General features: G+C 43.0%; 1 protein-coding gene across 1 annotated transcript in view; it reads left to right on the top strand.

The window, feature by feature from the left end:
* The first annotated feature begins 4,363 nt into the window (after positions 1-4,363).
* LOC147663441 (tetratricopeptide repeat protein 39B-like) overlaps positions 4,364-10,404 on the top strand; it is a 325,459-nt gene continuing 319,418 nt past the window's right edge. Inside the window, exon 1 of the mRNA XM_086950451.1 lies at positions 4,364-4,394. The gene's annotated coding sequence lies outside the window, so the exon portion shown is untranslated. The remainder of the gene's footprint in view (positions 4,395-10,404) is intronic.

The raw sequence follows: 10,404 nt of genomic DNA, 5'->3' as shown, positions 1-10,404 counted from the left end.
GATCTACTTCAAACAGGCACATCCGCCGAAACCCAGGTACGGGGAAAGCCGAGCAGGCGTTTCTACACCTATAGGGAGAAATCCGCTGACTCTGTCGTGTGAACTCTGCTCTGCACACGTAGTTGTCAGCTCCGTAAAAGCATGTCTTTGTGTCACTGCATAGGAGGATTAGAGCACTGCGCGGTACGTGCGGCTCGCTCTAGCCGGCGGCCGCCATGTTTTCCCCGCTCAAGATCAGTATTGATAATTCCCTGGTCTTATTTGTGTATTGCTAACATTCATCTTTTATACATAGGGAAGATCCAGACATGACTCCACAGGATTGTGTTAACAGTGGGTGATTTGAAGAACCTTATCAATTCTCATGCTCCCATGAGAGAGCTTGTAGTGGTACACAACTTAGGAAATAACTCATTGAGTGACTGCATCCCTTGAAGTTTTTCTTTTGAGTTAAACCTGAGGTTCACTAGTGACAATGTTGCCAGGTTTTTTACAACAGAAAGTTATTACACTTTATACGTGTAATAGTTTCATCCACAGAATGTAGGTTAATGGAACATCTAAGCGTTTACATTTCTGATGATGGATATACTAGTAGGACCATTTAAGGCTTTGTCAACATACCATGCTACCTTAAAATGAATACTAGCATTCATGTTTAGCGTTCATGATACACCTAAAGCGTTCATGATACACCTAATGATGTATGCCCATAAGTAATGGCTATCATGCTTTTAATTTTATTTCTCATAGTATGGAGCAAAGAATCGCTCAGGAGGGTATTACCACCAGTAATTATCTGTTGAAGGAGGAATGCAGAACATTGCAGTAGAAGAGAATGGAACAACTCCATCTCTGTCTCTATAAATTGCTCTGTCTCCCCTTCTAGCTTCTTCCTATTTTTGTGTCTCCTTCTCTATCTAAGAAGGAATGCTAACCTAGAATCTAGGCATAAAGGTCTTAGGCCATTTGTCATTGATTAAGATCTGGTTGAAAATTTTGGAATTTATATTGCTCTTCTCAGTGTTTTGAAAAAGTATTTGTAAAGCGAGCGTGTCCGCATCAAGCAGGAATTGTTAAATACACCTACAAACACACCCATGCTTTGGTTACCTTTTGGCTCTAGAAATATTTGTCGTTAATCTTGACAGCACAAATTCCTCAAACCTTTCTTCATACAGCTGTCTCATCATTAATTGAAGACTATCTTTGTTGTAAAGATTCTCATTCACAACCCTCCTCCTGAGTATACTATTTTGCAAACTTTCAACCTTTCGGACCATGGCATAATGTAGAAAATTCCTTTTTCCTTTTTAATATGTAAGTGAGTGTGACTGGTGAATGAGGCACTGGACCACCAGGTTGGCACTTGTATTGTTCAATTGAAGATGCATATTCACTTACTTAGATTGTAGTAAGCTTATTTTCAAATAGTACCAAAAACTCTGCAGTTTACTAATCTTACTGAGCATGTTGGAGAGGCACTGAACCATGTTACAAAACCTATGTGGGCATAAACAAAGTGGCACTGTCAACAAGAATTCTATTCCAAAAAGGGAGGGTCAGAGATGCCCTGTGTTTCACAGTGAAGGCCTGCATGGGATACCTTAGGATTATTGAAGGAAAACCACTACTTCTACCTGGAGATGGTGAGAGCACAGCTGGGAATAGGACTTGTAGAATGCAGATGAAGATGCAGAGGGATGCTTCATTCATTAAACGCTTCATTCTGCAGTTTAGAAGACACAAGCTCAGGAAGAGCCTGGCTCTCGAGGTGACCCCTAGTCCCAGGTAAAACCAAAATACACCTGCATTTCTATCCGTGCTCCTACAGCTGGCAAAGGAACAGACTCTCCACGTGGATTCCTGGGGTATAATAGTGCTGCCTGAGTATTCACCTTAAAAAGGTCTACTTATGTTTAAGGGCAATATCTGCTTGAAACTTCCAGTGTGCAGTGACCAGATCAAATCCATATCCTTAGTGGTGGAACATGTATTCTTTATTGTTTATTCGTCAGGAGGTTTCCCAAACCTTAACTTGCTTCTCCATGACATACAGCCATATGTATGAACACATTTTCCCATAGGCACAGAATGGGTAAAACTCTTTGATACATCTGGCCCAAAGTGTCTTCATTGCTAAATTATATTTACGACAGCAATTTGGCTGAGATTAAAGCTGGAAAATGTGTATGCCATATTTGTAACCTTTTACTTATGTAACTTCCTTAAGGTGGGGGTAGCATTTTCATGTTGACAACATAAAAATTGCCTTTTGCTTGTGGGCAAGGATGCAAGTGTGTCCACCACACCATACATTACACAAACTAACACACAAATCGTACAGTCAAATGACTTTTCGCCTTGTCATTTCGAATTGTGAATTAGTTTCTTGGAAGCTTGGATTCATAAAATGCTTCATTGTATCTTCTTTAGATCTATGTGACAGCACAGCTGTCTGCAAAACGCACTGTCACCAGTTCTTTACACTACGTAGAGTGGGCTTTGGTTCCACGTAGAAGAGTATAGCTCTCTGTTGGCTGCTTGGTGCATCATTTCTCCTTCAAGTGAAATGCATGAGGGACTGTTTTACATCTGAAAAGTACACGTAATCATCACAGAGTTTGTAACATTCAGTGCCTTATTATAGAAAGCAATCCTTTTCTTACAGCATTACCAAAGTCAGTGGAGCAGACTTTAATATGATAACCAGCATTTGTGCAGCCTCTCATATTGACCGCATTTGTGAGTACCTATGTTTACATGTATTTGCACATTAAAGACAGGCCTATTGGCTTTGCCAATACATGTTGCTTGTGTTTCGTTCCCCTTTGTTTGTCACCCAAGCTGAAATTTATACCACAAAGACACTGCTGCTGAGCTCCATATCTTATTCTAATTAGGTTTTTCCCAATTATATACTTCATTCCATTTCCAACCCTTTCTGCAGACACATGTATCCACAGATGCAATAAATCCCACACAATAGACAGAGAAGACAGTGTTTCTTCCCAGGGGCCAATCTCCTTATATGGCCGTCGGTGCTTGTTGAAAATGCGCCCTCGCCTGGAAGTAGAATCCTAGCCTACAAATCATGCTCAGCGCAGATGCACCTATATGCATTTATTAATTCTACACAGCTATAATTTCAGGTCTGACAGCAACAGTAGAACAGTAGAACTGTAGAACTGTAGAACTGTGTAAAGATGCTGGTGCATCTCTTCCAGAGAACAAACCTATGCAACTGCTCATGTGTCAAACAACAAGACGTAGAAGTGATTTCCAGAACTTAGATTTCAATTTCACCCTTCTAATTACTACTTGGTTGGCTAAATTATACGTTTAGATTAGATGAACATTCCACATCTGTAATTTTATTTATGTTGAGTTGGACCCAGATCAAATGCCTGGGGAAACAAACTATCATCCAAATGTCCATATTTGTATGAACGAAGAGTAACCAGGGGTAGTTGATTATCATAAAATCAGTGGATTGTTGGTAAATTCTTGCCTAAAGATATGTTCTAATTACGGACCAGATGTACTAACAGATTTTGTAATCGGACACCCTGCGATTCTCAAAATCACAGGTTTTGGAAAAGCAACATTCCTATTTGTAATGGACAAAACCCATCATATTTCCGACTTGTATAATGGGGTTTGCTACCCTTACTCAATCATAATTTGGAAGAGACATGAAAGGGGCTTTCCTTCTGAATTGTGATTTGGTGTGGTATGTGTTAATTTTTTACTACAATTCTGGTCACAAATCATTGACCAGTTAGTGACTCCTCAAGCAAGGTGGTAACTGATTCACAAAGGGAAAGGGATTCCTTTGAGACCCCTTCCTCTTTAAGAATCGGATTCACAGCCTCAGGGGTTGTAGACACTGGTCCCCCATACTGCCTGCTCTTTCTGTAGTTTTCTGAATGTGGAATCATTTATGTTTTTTCAAAGCAGTACCGTTCCCTTTAAGAAGCTCCGCCTGCTTTAACAAAACAAATGTTGGACACCAGAACAGTGGTCTGCTGTCCCTTGTAGGCCACCATCCCTGTTTGTCGCCAGTCACACAGCGTGGCAAATTGCGACCTGCCTAATTAATATTCCTTAGGCAGATTGTTCTATGACCCCTTCTGATTTGGTTCTGTTTGCAAAAGTCAATACACAATTCGCAAGCGCTTTTGTAAATGGAATCTTAGTACATCAAGACCTAAGTGAAATAGGAATCCAGGGCACCTTCAAATGTTAGTAGCAATTTTAGTCCTCCATTTTGCGTATAAATGTTTTATCTTGTGACAAGCTCCAAGTAGCATTTCTGTGTTTACCTAATGATACTTAACACCTGTTTTTTTTTTGTAGGAAAACTTCGAAGATGCCTTTGAGAGCATTCCCGTGTAAGTACATTTACAGTTTCTTTCTGTCTTCTGTTGGTTTGCGGTGGAAGAAGTAAATGGCACTGTTACTTTCTCCCCTTCCATGCTCCTTCTTGTGCTCAGGTAGCGCAATTATCCAGGAGCTAAAGGTAAAGAGGAGGTTAACAACCTTGTAACGAGAGACGTGTAAATAGGGAGGGCGAGGGATTAACGGTAGCACATACCCTATTCATAAGTGGCTAACGCGTAAATAAAATATGAATCGGAGTTAATGTTTGTAATTTCATCCTGCGCTTCTTTCCGGCTCCAGTATCACTATTATTTGTTGATGTCATAGCTTAGGTCGACTGCTGCTCTCTTTTGCGTCTCTTTTTTATTTCTATTAAGTCTTCTTGCCATTGGACCGCCCAGCAGAAGGACCGTCCCTATTTTTTTTACATGTTTATGTATTTATTTAATGAGTGCTCCAACAAACAGAGAGACTTATGTATCCATATGTATATGTACCATATGTATCAAGCAAAATTGTGATCACAAACGCAGAGATCGCAATTTTGCCAAGTGGTATGTATGAAGGCAAATCTGCCTGCAAAATAAGGAATCCCAAAATTTGCGATTCCTTATTTTGCGATTACATTTAAGGAATCACACATTTTGCGATTCCTTAAATGCAATGTAGAAAGAGCCAAAAAAGTGCAATTTGGCCTTAAGGAATCGCAAATTACCACCAATTTCAAGTTGGTGGTAATTTGTGATTTCTTTGAAAAATTCACTTTTTTGCATTTTTTAAAGTGCAATGTGAAGCACATACATGCCCTTAGGACATGTATGTGCGCCACATGTGCACCCATGCTTATTTCAGGGGTGCAACAGGGTGTCCTTTTGACACCCTTGCACCATTGAAATTGCATTCTCAATTTGTGATTCTCTAATTGCTCATCGCAAATTGAGAATGGCTTACCATTCATTCCTATGGGCCTCTAGGCGATGCCCACCCTGTGAACATAGTGGGTGGATGCATGCTTGTGCCCTGGTTTGTGTATTGCACTCACCTCTCATTACCCTCTCTCACATCTTATTACCTCTCACTCTGACAGGACTATGACTGGTTTACAGGTCTATTAATGGATTACAAAAGTAAGAGTATAAGTGTTTTAATTAACTAACCTTTTGAGTTCACTTCTTACTGAATATTATGACACTGTAGAGGTGGTCAACCCTGCCATACTATGATACCTTGTGAAATCTTACAAATTTTGAATTACACCAACCTTTGTTTGTTTGGGACATTGCTCTCGCTCACCTCACTTGTTGTGGATACGACCTGCACCGGGCCAACTCCAACCGCGCTGTAGTCCTCCCGCTGCCGCTCCTGACATCTGCGGCCGCCGAGTGGAGGACTACAATTCCCTTGGGCCATTGCGGCAGGAGCTGCCACCGCCAGCCCCCGCCCACGGAGGCGCTACAAAAGCGCACGATACCGGTGGAGCGGGTGTCAACCTTTGTTTGTTTGGGACATTGCTCTCGCTCACCTCACTTGTTGTGGATACGACCTGCACCGGGCCAACTCCAACGGCGCTGTAGTCCTCCCGCCGCCGCTCCTGACATCTGCGGCCGCCGAGTGGAGGACTACAACTCCCTTGGGCTTTTGCGGCAGGAGCCGCCACCGCCAGCCCCCGCCCCCGGAGGCGCTACAAAAGCGTGCAATACCAGTGGAGCGGGTGTCAACCTTTGTTTCTTTGGGAAATTGCTCTCGCTCACCTCACTTGTTGTGGATACGACCTGCACCGGGCCAACTCCAACCGCGCTGTAGTCCTCCCACGGCCGCTCCTGACATCTGCGGCCGCCGAGTGGAGGACTACAACTCCCTTGGGCCATTGCGGCAGGAGCCCCCACCGCCAGCCCCCGTCCGGAGGCGCTACAAAAGCGCGCGATACCCGCGTCGCGGGACGCCGGGCGAAGCCCGGGCAAAGGGCGGGCCCTCTTAGGCCCTCAGAGGCGTGAAGAGCCTGGGCTGGGCCACGTCTCTAGGCTATACCATCAAGTCTACGCCCAAGGTAATTTTGCACTGCCGATTTACATGTGAATAGATTGCAGCCTTACACAGTACCTGCCTAGGTGCCAAGTGGCATCATGGTAAAAAAGACACCAATGTCAACCCGCTCCACATCAAGGAAATTAGCACAGACAACAACCCCACTTCCAAGCCTTACTGCGATCGACAAAATGCTACAAAAAACAATAGGGGTTGTTGTCACTGCCATAGAAAGCACCAAGAGGCGTCTTTCACTACCGCCGAGCATGTGTTTGATAACTCAGCCTACGCAAGGACCTAATATACTTGCAAACACCTCCATAATAACAACTATGTCACAGGACTCCATTCTATTGCATTCATATGCGGACTTACCGGGGAATGATCAGAACTGTGCTGATATACTACAAAAGTCACCACCAACTGACTTTGCTGCTCGGGAGAGCAGGCTGTCACTAACTCCCAACTTGCAGCCAAATGAGGTTCCCCCTCCCGTGATTGAAGTGATTGATGTGTCTAATGTCAGAGAGGTGTTAGATGATCGTACTAATAATGATACAGCAGATAAGACAGCCGATATGAGCCCATCACAGAGCACAAGCGGTAATGGACCGAGTGGATCCAAAGGTAGAACGGTACCCAGTAGGAAACTGGTAATTGTAAATAGACCCGGGGGGAGACATAGAAGTAAACAGAAGAGATCAACCCAAATTTCCTCGAAACAAGAGGTGGATAAAAATAAAATGCTGCAGAGCAGCCACCCACAATTAAATGAACACCAGTGTACCGTTCAACAAGACCCATTACCTGCTAATATGGAGGGTCTCATAACACAGCTTGAGCATTTAGTAAAGTCACTTATTACCCCTATAGTTGAAAGATTGAGGGTCATAACGGACAAGGTAGAGAATATAGAAAAGCTGGGAATAGCTAATCTGGATTTGTTGGAACATATCAGCACACAGCATAGGCAACCTACAAAAAATACCCTAAAGGGGAAGCCTAATAACAACTTGGCTGGTGGCGACGAGAGAGTAGCTAGTCCTCCTGCATCAATAATTGCAGTAACTGCCCCGGAAAAAGTAACTACGAACATACCTACCATAAAATCAGAAATGTGCTTTGGAACAAAGGGAGAAAGGCAGCTTAGAACCCAATAATATGGACAGGGTAGCACCTGCCCGGAACATCAATAATATAATCCTCGCAACGATAAACTTACCACCGGAAAGCAGTGCGTATGTAGCTATTCTCGCCAATGTACCAAAGCTAAAGCCAACGCAATTTGAAAACCATCAAACACTAAAGAATAAAACACTACATTGGCTCACTAGAAACTGTGGGTTTCCGATGCGTGGTGCAAATCAGATAATTTCAACCCAGAGAGTAGGTTGGTTGGGACCCAGCAAAAAGGAAATAAATGGTGATTGTATAGTTATAAACTTCAGGACATCTGATTGGGCCAGAGATTCAATCTTAAATACACCTGTGCACTCCAATTGGGAATATAGCACAACTCTACTCCCTTTAGACTATTTTTTTACAGGGGAACATCCTTTATAACGCAACTTTTACCACGCAGTGCCTTTACGACGCAACTTTTACAATGCAAACCATTACAATGCATTGCGCTGGGGGGCGCTCTGGGATAGGGAATAGGTTTAATGTACTATCCAACACCTTCCCTACTATCCACAGGGACTGGAGTTGGAATAGTAAATTAAACTATTCACTATCCAGCGCCCCAAAGCACTATGCGTTGTAAAGGCATGCGTTGTAAAAACCGAGTTGTAAAGGCATGCGTGGTAAAAGCATGCGTTGTAACGTCATACATCCATTTTTACAGGGGCCAGTCAGGGAAACATCTCAAAGCACGGCCAATTGACCACCACAGAGCCACCCATTCCAATCAATATAACACATTTTACGATTTTGCTCCTATATATAATCCTTGGGACAACTTCATAATCCCGACTTATAATAGATTCCAGGTATTTGGCTCACTGGACGAGAATGACTGACTGAGGGAACAAACCACACTATCCCAATCACTTGATGTAATTGCTACTAGGGGAATGGCTGAAACTGATTTAGGAGTGTTTGGCAAAAAGATGATAGCCGGTAACACTGTAGAAAGGCCAGCAAGTGATGATTCGTACTCAATTGTCAAAATAGTTCAGACCGATGCAACTTCTGTTATAGATTCTATCCCGGCTGAGAGACTAGAAATAGTTGCACCTTATGACACTGCACATGATAATACCGATGAAGGCCTCAATATCATTAACTGGAATATAGCAGGTATTGCCGGAAAAATAACGACCCCTTTCTGGAACACCTTTATCACACAAGGGCACGATATAATTTGTCTCCAGGAGACGTGGCATAGAGCTCAAATTCAAGTTGAGGGGTACACATCATAAAGTGTGGATGCAGCAATCCCTGTGGCGGGAAGGGCAAAAGATGGACTCTTGACTTTGGTATCAACTACCCTAACCGAGTTCAGTCTTGGTAGCTGTGTAGAGGTGGCCCCGTACGCGCAGATTCTGCGCTTGGTACATGGTAACTGTAGGCACTTAGTTATAGTAAACTTTTACAATAATATCATTGGAGCTAACCGCGGTTTGATTGTACAAGATATAGAGCGGGCAATAGAGTGAGTACTAGAGCAACCAGGCGATCTCCCTGTAATAACTTGGGTGGGAGATTTTAACATCCAAGTGTGCAGTCAAGCACAGAAGGGTATCTGTGGTCATCATGGCAAGTACTGTAGTGGAGGTAGTACTGTTTATAATAATTTCCCCCATACCAACTATGGAAGCGCCTTGAATAATTTAGTTGCTAAACTAGATTTAGAGTTGATAGATTGCACAAAGAACAGAGACAACGTAGAGTGTCCGTCATTCAGAGGGAGGGACGCCCACTCCAGTATTGACCATATCTTGATGTCCAATGGATCAGTTTATTCCAACTTATGGGTAGTCGAGCAGACTGTGAGCGATCATAACAGTCTATCGATGGTATTATATGGCTGGGGGCGAAAAATCCACACTTATGGGAGACCCATCCAAGGGATCACAGCCAAGAGACCAAACAGTATGAGAATAAAGTGGGTTAGAATTAACCCTGCCCAATTTATGAAGGAAGTTCTCTCAAAATGTAGCGTGGAAATAGGTTACTGTCTTGGTCCCAAAGTGTCCCCTGTCAATTTACTCATTAATTTTTTTAAAATAACTAAAGTGATTGATGACTCACTTACAGTCAGGAGTCGAAAGCTGAGGAAAACCCAAGTGGTTTAGTTTGTTCAGAACTGTGCCCTGGCATTAAACAAACTCAAATTAGCTCTAGATACCAAGCCCAGAGATATGGTAAAAATTAGAGAGGAGCGCCATAATTATAAGATCTCGTTGGTCAATAGGAAAAAAGAATTACAAAACGAGGCCTGGTCTAATCTGGACCTGGCAGCGGCAACAAATAACCCACAATTATTCTGGGAAACCATTAATAGTCCACTACTAAAGAACGATAACGTCCCTGAAGTCACCTCCCATGTAAGCTGTCGCGCCTGGATAACCCATTTTACCGAGATTTTTATTTCAAATGGGCTGATTATAGATATAGATATAGTGCCAGGCTCAAAATGGCAAAAAAAGCAGTTATCTGTGACTCTACCCGAGGTTACTGAGGCAAATAGAAAGAGCAAGGGCAGTAAAGCCCCTGGCCCCGATGGGATGCCCATGGATTTTTATAAACATGAAATGAATTTATGGGCACCTATCCTGACACGATATTTTAATGCTGCCATAGAAGACGGGCTTCCACCAACATGGGGCCAGTCCATTATTGTACCTCTTTACAAGAAAGGACCCAGGTCAGAGCCACGTAACTACCGCCCCATCTCGCTTCCGGACTCGTCAATTAAAATTCTTAGTCAAGTTCTTTTAGAGAGACTAGAAGCCTGGGTTGAGGAAAATAACATCTTATCCCCAGTGCAGT

This window comes from Lissotriton vulgaris, unplaced genomic scaffold, assembly GCF_964263255.1.
Source record: "Lissotriton vulgaris unplaced genomic scaffold, aLisVul1.2 SCAFFOLD_2539, whole genome shotgun sequence".
Taxonomy (NCBI): domain Eukaryota; kingdom Metazoa; phylum Chordata; class Amphibia; order Caudata; family Salamandridae; genus Lissotriton; species Lissotriton vulgaris.
The sequence above is the reverse complement of the archived record's forward strand: the minus strand, read 5'-3'. Positions and strand labels throughout refer to the sequence as shown.